Here is an 11,192-nt window from a genome sequence, read left to right on the forward strand (position 1 = left end):
AACACACGTGACTGTTCAAATGGCTCTAAGCACTATGGGACTAGACATCTGAGGTCATCAGTCCCCGTGACAGTCCACTGTCATGTTGTACAAGAATTGCATCTTTCTGTACAGCGAGACTATGCCAACATGCAAAATATCGGTGCACTATATAGTTCTTCACGCCATGCAATGAATGAGGCCAAGATGTGCGAATGTATTTGAGCCAAACGTTCAAATCTGGATCAGCGTCCGTGCCCTGTGCAATTTTCTTATAGTTCAGCGGAAAAGATTGAAGCAATTCAGAATCTAGAGCATCGATGTGACAGCCAGATGCAGCAGAAGCGCGTAGTCTGTGTCAGGGCCAATCGGAAGACATGAAAGTGCGTGCGTCCGCATTACCATGTTGAGGTGTCAGACGATACACAATCTCGTACTGGTATTGAGATAACAACAAAGCCCATCTTTTCAATTTTTGGGCAGCTCGTACAGGAACTAGTTTCGTCGGATGAAACGAAGAATGCAAAGGCTTGTGGTCCCTTACTGAGTAGAATTTTCTGCCATACAAATAGTGGTGAAATTTGGTGACACTATACACAATAGCCAAAGTGTCTTTTTCAATTTGTGACTAGTTACACTGAGCTTTGGTCAACTCTTTTGATGCGAAAGCAATAGGTCTGTCTTTATCACCAATTCTGTACAAAAGTATTGCACCGATTCCGTAAGAGGAAGTGTCAACTTGCAATACAAGTGGTTTGACAGGATCCAAGAGAACTAAGCATCGAACACTGTGCACTGCATCTTTAAGTTTTTGAGAAGCTACTTGGCACTCGTCTGTCCAAACAAAGGGGACATTTTTGCGATGCAATGGAGCTGCGATTTGTGCAGCATTCGGTATGAACCGAATGTAATAGTTAATTTTCCCGAAAACTGACTGCAATTCTGTGATATTGCGAGGAACTTCCAAGTCCCGTATGGCTAACAAATGCGTCTGAAGAGGATGTAAGCCTTGCTGTTTATGATATGGCCGAAGTACTGCAATTCAGGTTTAAAAAAAATCACACTTCGTCCAGTCTACACTTTAGTCCTGCATCAGATAACACACGAAACAAAGCACGTAAATCTGCAATATATTCGTCAGGTGTACGACCTGCTACTACAATATCGTCCAAATAGTTTGAACAGTTTGGCTTTTGCAGTCAGCTGTTCTAAATACCGCTGGAATATGGCGTGTGCGGAAGCACTGGCAAAAGGCAAACGCGAACATTTGAACAAACCCAAATGAGTATTTACTTCATACACTTTCTGAGATTCTTCATCAAACAATATTTGAAGCTATGCGTCAATTTTTGAAAAGTAGCATCCAGCGCATAATTTGGCCATGAGATCTACTGAGCGTGGCAATTGATAAGTATCAAGGCAGTTTGGGAGTTGACTGTAGACACAAAGGCAAATGCGACATGAAGGTTTGATTAGCCCATTGACTAGCTGATAGGTGCAATAACTCTGTGATCTTGCAATTCTTTTCAGCAGCGACTTTGTCCCGTAACGAAATGGGAACAGTCGTGTCCGTTATAAGCTGTTAGTTGTGTGCTAGGTTTAGACAGACGCAGAAAGCCTAACAGTTCATATTTGTGACGATTTAGCAATATGGCAGAGGCACCCTTGTTCTTCTGAAATTTCACGCTTTTCCCACAAATAACTAAATGAACAAAAAGCTTGTTTGACTGACGAAACTGCACGCTTTCTGGTTGCAGACTTGGAATATACTGCATTAATGACATGGGCCTTGTGATTAGATTTTTGTGAGTGGGCCGAATTCTCATTTCCGCTGCAAACACACGGATTCCAGATGTCCTTTCCTACCACAAGCATAACATTGAGCTTGTCGGGAGGAGCGGTATTGGCGTTTGTGCCGTGTATAACAGCGAGGGCAAGACTTAATTCTGTTCGCCTGTTTAGCGAACTGCATAGGCGGCGTGGAAAGCTGTTTACTCAGCTTGGCTAGCGCAAGCGGCCGTTGCGGAGTCGAGCGATCGCAACTAAGGGACTCAACCTGGCAAACAGGTGGCTGATCAAATGTATGAGCCGACAAGGCATTGTACTGATCTAGTATTTGCACTACCTTCTGAAATGATGGATCGGTCTGTTTCAAAATTTTTTCTCTGATTTCGATATCAGGCACATTGTACGCTACACATCACGCAACATAATATCTGAAGATAAAGAACAAGCACATTTGAATGTGCATTTCCTTGTCGTCTTCTGCAAATCTGTTACCCACTCGCTATACGTTTGTTGTGACCGTTTTTTGCAATTAAAAAATTGCTACCTAGCTGCTACCACATTCACTTGTTGGTCATAAGTTTGTTAGTGACTGTACTTATTTATTCATTCTTTGCCCATGGACTCCAGCTGAAAGTATTGGGTGTGTCATACAGTAGGCTATTAACATCAGACTTGATTTCATTGTATAAAAATGAAACAAATAATTAAACAGAAATAGTCTATAAGCATACAAAGGTACTACATGTCTCACATTATATATACACACACAAATCCAAACAACATACAGAAATGACAATTTTAAAGGTACATTTCAATAATGATATAACATGTTTAAACACCATCTTAGTATTCACTCAAACTGTATATACATTTCTCTGTGAGATATAGTTTCAAATGATTTTTAAAACATTTTAGGTCTGTTTCTTTTTTCATGATTTTGGGGAGTTTATTAAAAAATCTTTTGCCTGTTTCTTCAGGGGCAGTCATAGTTTTAGATTTCTGTTTATCATGTAGTAATTTTCATTTCCTCTTGTACTGTGTTTGTGTACATCTTTATTTAGGAGGTGTTTATTGCTTGACCTTACCGCCATTATGCTTTGGTATATGTACAGTGAATATACTGTCATAATATTATAGTGTACAGAAGCTTGCCTACAGGTCTGTCTTGGTGGTATTTTTGCAATGCATCTCACTGCCCTTTTGTGAATTGTGAATATTCCTTTTAAGTAGCCAGCTTGTGCACTTCCCCATATATCAACTGAATAAGACAAATGTGGGAAGACAAGTACCTAATACATTGATCTGAGGACTTTATCATCCACACACAGTCCTAGCTGTTTTATGCATGATGATCTGTTTGTTTATCTTTTTACACAGTACATCTATGTGCTCCCCCCATGCCAAATGTTTGTCTATTATAGTCCCTAGAAAGTTTGTGCTGGTTACTTCTTTAATAGTCTTTATATTACAATTTTCACTATGCTTGGTCTGAAATACTACATTCATTGTTTTAGACTGATTCATAAACACGTTGTTTTGTGTTACATATTTATTTGCTTCCTTGTCAAGCTCCTCCTTTGTGTCAGCTGTGCAAATGATTGTTGTGTCATCAGCATACATTATAAGTTTCTGATTTATATAGCTAGGGAAGTCATTTACATAGAGTATAAATAGTATTGGTCCAAGAAATGACCCGTGCGGCACACCGTGTTTAACTGTTTGCAATTCTGATCTGTAGTTTGTTATATTTCCCCCACTAGTATGGCTGATTTCTGTGCATTGTTCCCTATTTGTAATCTGATTTAAGTATGTCATAGCATTTTCCTCTAATTCCATACTGATATAATTTCATCATTAAATTTGAGTGGTTCACACAATCAAATGCCTTAGATAGGTCCATAAAAATCCCACAAGTTTTTTGTTGCCTGTCAAGTAAATTAAGAATGAGCTCAATTATATCTGTTGATACTGTGTTTGTTGACTCCAAGTTCACTTGGAGTGGCATTAGGAAATAGTTTTTGAATTAATCTGAACACTGCACTTCCTACTGTGGATAATAGATAGGGGAGTTCGACAGTACCTGCAACATTGTGGGCGAGTAAATGTGCCTCAAACTGTTGTAACCACTCGAACCATTCTTCTTATTGTTAACAAAATTGTCAAAAAGGTGGTATAGCGGACGTAGTAGGTGGTGCTTGTTCTGTAGTGTGCACAGTGTTAGCGAGTAGCTGCTGCACTGTGTTGAGCAGGGTAGAAGTCTGCTGTGTCTGAAACTGAAGCATCTGCATTAGCTGTGTGGCATCCAATGCTTGCAGCTGCGGCGCCTGAGCAGGGGCGGGACAGGATTGGTGGCCATGTTGGAAGAGACAAGTGCAACAAATAGACAAAAATAATGACGAAAGCAAAGGAATTGCCTGTTACGTCCACCTGTAAACAATGATTAGCAAAAACGACAAGATACTGTTAAGGAGAGACAGTGGAAGAAATAATGAAAAATTTACAAATTATTTTTATTTGCTTATTTGATAGTACATATAATTGAGATTATTATCCCAAATTTTTTCCTTGAAATTCGAACTACAAATGGCATAAAATAATTAAAACCCTAAGCAGTGTAATGCGCCAAGCCCGCTTTTCAATGTAGCAAATGGAGAAAAAATTTTATTGCGGAATTTGACCTGTGAACCTATAAAATATAGCTTTAGAAGGCTGTGATTTTTTGGTATACATAACAGCAGTGTTGTAAAGAAGGCTGTGGAGCCATTTTATGGTTCAATCAGTGTGGTATAGAAGGCTGTGGAGTGTTGTAAACAAGTTTTGTGCTGTTCAGTGGAATTCAAGTGACGCTTGATTTATTGTGCCATTCTTTGTGCAAGGTAGAATCTGTTGATCCCTTTTTACAATGCCTAGGCCTGGTTAAGTATTTAAAAAATATAGTAAGTCCCATATTCCCAATATAAAGCGAAAAACTGACATTGAGGTTAGGGCCGGGCCTGCAGGTGCAAACATTAGCTTGTCTCCAAGTGCATCTAAAATAAAACTTGGGACAGATCATGATTAAATCATGACAGAAACACAGGTTTCAGAATTGTGGATCTGGAATTGGTGGAAGAAGCACTTAGAAAACCCTGCAAGTGCTCTGTCTGTGGAGGAAATGTGGATTTGGTTTATGATGGAAAGAGAGAAGATTTAGTTTGCACATTGCACATTTTGTGTAGAAACTGTGATGCTGACAGATCATTCAAGACATCAAAGGTCAGTAATAGAATCTATGAAGCCAATATGAGATTTGCTTATGGACTAAGATGTATAGGGATTGGAAGAGATGGTGGAAACCTTTTATGTGGTATTATGAACATGCCTGGTCCTCCCCTAAAATTTTCTGCAATGAATACTGCTCTCCTCAATGCATTTGCGGAAGTGAAGACTGCATGAAAATGGCAGTCTGGGGGCAATTCAAGAAAATTGTGAAGCAACTAATACCAATGATATAGCAGTTTCCTTTGACAGTTCCTGGATGAAGAGGGGGCATATTTCACTGCATGGAGTTTCAACAATCATTAGTGTTGACAATGGAAAAGTATTAGAGGTGATGTGTAAATATTGTTCTGCAGGTATGAAATTCATTTTCCATTCAATAGTGTAGTTGAAAGTCAGCCCTACGCAAAAGATTGCACTATTAAGAAACTGGAGTGCTTAGGCCATATTCAGAAGAGGATGGGTGGACGACCCCAAAGACTTGTTGTAGGCAATAAAGGCAAGCTACTAGAGGATGGGGAGCCACTGGGAGGTAAAAACAAATTAACAAAGAAGAGAATTGACAGCCTGCAAGTCTATTATGGTGCTGGAATTAGAAGTAACCTCACAAGCTTGGACAGTATGAGGAAAGCAGTATGGGCTATTTGATTTTATTACTTGTTGACAGACACTACACCTCAACATGGCCTCTGTTCTAAGGAATGGTGCAAATTTTTGAAAAGTAAAGAAAGTGGAGAAGCTTATACCCATAAAAATAACCTTCCTTATGAGGTTTCAATGGCCATTAAACCAACTTTGAGCACTGGCTTCACCAGAACTGCTAGAAAAATGTCTGCATGAGAAAACACAGAACCCAAATGAAAGTTTCAATGCCCTTATTTGGAAAAGATGTCCAAAGACTGTGTTTGTTTCCAATTTGGTGGTGAAGATTTCTTCTTTGGAAGCTGCAGCAGTGTTTAATGATGGGAATGTGGCAAGACTTCACATCCTCAGTAAGTTGGGCTTTACACCTGGAGTCTTCACTGAGCAGATACTGCAGATCATCGATAAGCAAAGATTCGTGAAGGCAGAGTCTCCAGTTCAGAACATACAAAAAAAGTGCTAGGCAAAGGAGCAGAGAAGCTAAAAGAGATGTAGAGGATGATGAGGAAGAAATGGAATATTGATATGGGCAGTTTTAGCTAAGGTATGTTTTTTACATTTCATCCAAACTTTAAAATGATTTTTCTGCAACTTAAGGTTTCTGCTTTCAGAAACACATATATTAGAAACTACTGGAAGGATTGCAATGAAATTTGGCACACCTATTCTTTCACTTTGAAGCAATATTTAAGTGGGACAAAATTTTAATCGAGATATTATACACAGTTTTGTGGTTGATAATATATTGAAAAATTTGCTTGTAAAAAAATGTTCGAATCCAAAATATCACAGAAAATAATACATTAATTTACCTAAAAGTTACTGCACTTAATTGTACACCTATTAGTATAGATTATTTTACTATTAAAAAAATTTGCCTAATTTGCCTCGAAATTATGAAAAAGTGTACCTTAAAATAATAATGAAATAAAAAATTCAAAATTATCTCACTGCGTTAGATTGTTATAAAAAATTCTGATTTTTTTAAAAAAATCATATTAGATCTCTATACATAAGTGTGCAAAATTTCAATGAGATTGAACAAAAAATGGCAAAGATATGGATTTACAAAAATATCAGTGCAAGACTGCCAAAGTCTCCCATTAAAGCAAAGCGAGCCCGCGCTCCCCCTCACGCCGCAAATTAAAGACAAGATAGAATTAAGGCGCTGGCACAATATCACAAAAATGTCGGTGACCGTCAGGCACAGGGATTGTTTCTAACACCTCGTCAGCAGTTGTGGGGTCTTGCCCACTTGTGACTAATAGGGTGACTAAGGAATCCAGCGTCCTCGGAATGCTATACAACAATTCAAACAAAAAAAAAAACATTAGTATTTTTATTTCTGTAAAGCAATTAACAATACTTAACTTTGGAGATACATGGATGTCACAAGTAACATGCAAACAGTAATAATCCTCGCTATTGGCAAAGTCGGGGCAAGTAACTGATAAGGATCGCAACTAGTTGTTCTGTAGCACGCTCTGCAAAAATGTTCCACTAATGTCTGTACACTGAGACGATCGGAGCCCCAAGGCTGGCAGGAGCGGCGCTTATGTTTACTTCTTTCAGATGTCGCTCCCGACGCGGCACAGTCCAATTTCGCGCACCATTGGTCGCCTTCTGTGGTCTTCCATCCGTCTTCGGCGTTCCGACGCTTGTGGTTACGCCAGAACAGCATTGATGCCCATGGAAGAGATGGCTTGCAGCATTGGCAGCAGCTGTGTCGCAGATGGGCAGGTGGAGAATTCTATTGGTGAGACAGCTGCAGGAGGAGGCACTGCGGTAGATGAATATGACCGCAACTTGGCGGCTGGACGCCATGCAGTGAAGAAATTTTAAACAGTGTGGTTTATGGCAAGATCACTGAATTCACAGAACCATAACTGATTTTGGTGGTGCTGATGCGTGCCAGCTCTGTGGCCAATAGTATACTGCGCTCTGCCTCTGATCTGAGAACAACGCTGGATTCCCATAAATGTGGCTTGTTGTACACTCGATATTGAACTCTGATGTTCAGTTGAAACTTCATGGTGAAGTCGGAAGCTGGCGTAGAGTACTACGGATGAAGCAAATGCAGCAAAGTCTGATGGTGTGTCCCATGCAAATGTTCTACCAGCGAAATGTCAGGAGCAGGCAAAGTATGATACGAACTCAGAAAGGGATCTTCACGTGAATGTTAAGCTCAAAGTTTTGACATTTGCGTCTTGAACATTGGAAAGAAACGTTTGGCCTTATTGTTAGACTGTCGTGAGAATGGTGATGTTCTGACATGCTGTATTTCACTGAGTTTGCAAAATTGTGCAAATTCCTTGGAAGAAAAAGGAGGTCCATTGTCAGAAACAACTATTTGTGGCAGTCCCTTGAAAGAAACCACGGAATCGAGTGCTTTGATAATGCTAGTGGCATTCATGGAATGCACTGGGATAACAAAAGGGTATTTGCTGTAGGCATCGATGATAATCAACCAATATATTTGTCAAAAGGGCCAGCAAAGTTAATATAGAAGTATTGCCATTTAGTATTAGAATGTGGCGAGGAAAAGATTATTGGTGCGGAGTGGTCTGATTGTCTGCATAAGCATGACATCGTACCATCACATATTCTACTTGCTTATCTAAACTAAGTCATGTACAATGTTGGTGTGCCAGCTGCTTAGTGCGAACTGTTCCCCAGTAACATATACATAGTGGACTTGACATCTGCTATTGCAATGAGGCAGAGATTAACTTTCTTGTCTGTTCGAATGTTAGCAGCATGAAGTAAAATTACATCATTCAGGAGAGATAAACTGTTGTAGTGCACAAAGTATCTTCACGCCAAGGATTGGGAATACTTGTCTCAGGGAGAGGCCAACTTTTCCAAATGTAACATTTTGGCAATGACAATGATTGGTCATGTTCCATGGCTTGTGTGATCTGCCATGAATCAATAGGAAAAGATCCCAGTGCTATTGAATCAGAAGAATCAATATGTAAACAAGAGTTGTGTTGGGTTGTTTGGGGGAGTAGACTAGACAGCGAGGTCATCAGTCTCATCGGATTAGGGAAGGATGGGGAAGGAAGACAGTCGTGCCCTTTCAAAGAAACCATTCTGGCATTTGCCTGGAGCGATTTAGGGAAATCACGGAGAACCTGAATCAGGATGGCCAGACGTGGGATTGACCCGTTGTCCTCCCGAATGCGGGTCTAGTGTGCCAACCACTGCGTCACCTTGCTTGGTCTATGTAAACAAGAAGCGTCGAATGCTGAATCTGTGCTGACGGGTAAATGAGACAATGTGTCGGCATTTGCTTGTTGTGCTGTCGGGTGATACAGAATTTCATGTTGGTAATTTAACAATAATAGTGACCAATGTTGAAGCTTTTGTGCCATGTAGACAGGAACTTGTTTCGATGGATGAAATAGTGCAGTCAAAGGCTGCTCTGTGACCAGGAAAAATTTTCTGCCACACTGACTGTTATTAATCTGGCCACTGTTCAAAGTTTTGGAGGCAAATGGGATAGGGCATTACGTTTTGCCAATTTTGTGAGATAAAACCACCCCGATGCCATCAGATGAGGCATTGACTGCAAGCATAAGGCGTTTAGCAGAGGCAGCTTAGAGGCACAGAAATTTGGACCGCATTAGGAATGAACTTTATGTAGTAAGTCAATTTTTCACGAGCAGGTTGCAGTTCATGTAAATTCTTAGGAGTAGGCAATTGCCAAATTGTTTGAAAATGTTTAGTTGAAGGACGAGCACCACTGGCGTCGATGATATGTCCTAGTGTTCAATTTTTGTATTGAAAAAGAACATTTCTGCAAGTTACATTTGAAGCCCAACTAAGTTAAAACTTGAAAGAGACATCCCAATTTTTAAGATGTTTGTCTGGTGACGGTTATGTCACCAAGATAATTAAGACAGGAAGGCACCTTGGACTTTACTTGTTCGAGAAATTTTTGAAACAACACAGGCACGGAAAGGTAGGTGCTGATATTCACACAAGCTGACGTGAGTATTCACAACAAAATTTTTCTTTGTCCCTTTGTCCAATGGTAGTTCAAGATAGGCTTTTGCAAGATCAATTTTTGCGAAGAACTGTCCTCCCGCTAGGTGATTCAGAATTTCCTCTATACATGGGAGTGGGTAGGAATCAATGACTGCAATTGAATTTACAAAGCATTTGAAATCCGCACAAAGACAAATCTTCCCGTTTGGCTTACGCATAATGACTAAGGGTAATTTCATTTGCCAGGTCGTTGCATAATGCATGTGGCATAGGGCATGTGTGGCAAAGTTTGGGTTGCAAATTAGCTTTCAGCGTAATGTGAACGTGAAAATCTTTTGCACATCCTAGAGTACCATTGAACAATTGCTGATACTTGTCAGAGTTGTTGAATTGCAGCATGGGACTCTTCTGTGTCAATGGCGTGTACGTTGTCCTGTATGTCTAATCCAAACGTATCAAATACACCCATGCCAAAAATATTTGGGCTCGTGCGTGTGCGGATGAAAGGGACTTCTTTAGTTGTGTTGTTGTGTTTTGCACGTAAGCGGCGTGTTCGAAGCACTGAAATAGTGCTGCAGTTACAGGCAGTGAGATGCAGATATGATATCTGCAAATATGGTTGTCAAATTTTTTCATATGTATCTGGGTTAAGCAACATGACAGAAGCTCCGGTATCCAGTTAAAAGGCGCTGACTGATTACAAATTTGCAGCGTAATCCACAGTTTGACGTGTATTGTCTGAATAGAACTGTCCATTCCGTGTTGTGAAAAATTGTTCTCTGTTTCCACCTGCGCACTAAAGTGCTTTCGTGAATTTCGAGATTGGGAGAGTCTTTTTGAAGTGTGTAGTATTCGCATTAAACGTACGCACGTCTTCTGCATCTTTGCTTGGCATGTTTATGAGCGGTAGGTGGCTCAGAATCTGAACATGAAATAACATTGATTTCCATCCGTTCCTGCTTTGCATTAGTCCCGCATGAAACAGAAAAGCGCTATCTTGTTCTTTGTAGGCAGACTGGTTTTGTATGTCTCAAGTCATGAGAAGGTTTGTATTCAGCTTGAATGAAGAAACAGTTCTTCCGACCATGGGTGACATAGCATTCCACTCGTCACTTCCCTTTGTGCGGAGTTGGGGCAGTGTAATCAGCCGTGCGACGGCGCGGCAAGCACTGTATAATATAATGTGCCTCGCCTTGTTTACACGGTGCTGACTAGCGAGTGCTGGGGCCAGGGGTGTGGATGGGGCTGGGGCACAGATTGTTTGCCTCAAGTGAAGTTATAACTGGTAGACAGAAATCTTGCTCAGCTAAATCTCGAATTTCGCGTTCATTGATAACTTTAAGCAGTTTATTGAGGCTAGGGTTGCGATGCTTTAGGATTTCGGCCCTCAATCCCTGATCTGATAGTTTCTGAACGATACCATTGCGAAGCTCAAAAATGCTCAAATGTGTGTGAAATCTTATGGGACTTAACCGCTAAGGTCATCAGTCCCTAAGCTTACACACTACTTAACCTAAATTATCCTAAGGACACAC

Source organism: Schistocerca piceifrons, chromosome 3, assembly GCF_021461385.2.
Source record: "Schistocerca piceifrons isolate TAMUIC-IGC-003096 chromosome 3, iqSchPice1.1, whole genome shotgun sequence".
NCBI lineage: Eukaryota > Metazoa > Arthropoda > Insecta > Orthoptera > Acrididae > Schistocerca > Schistocerca piceifrons.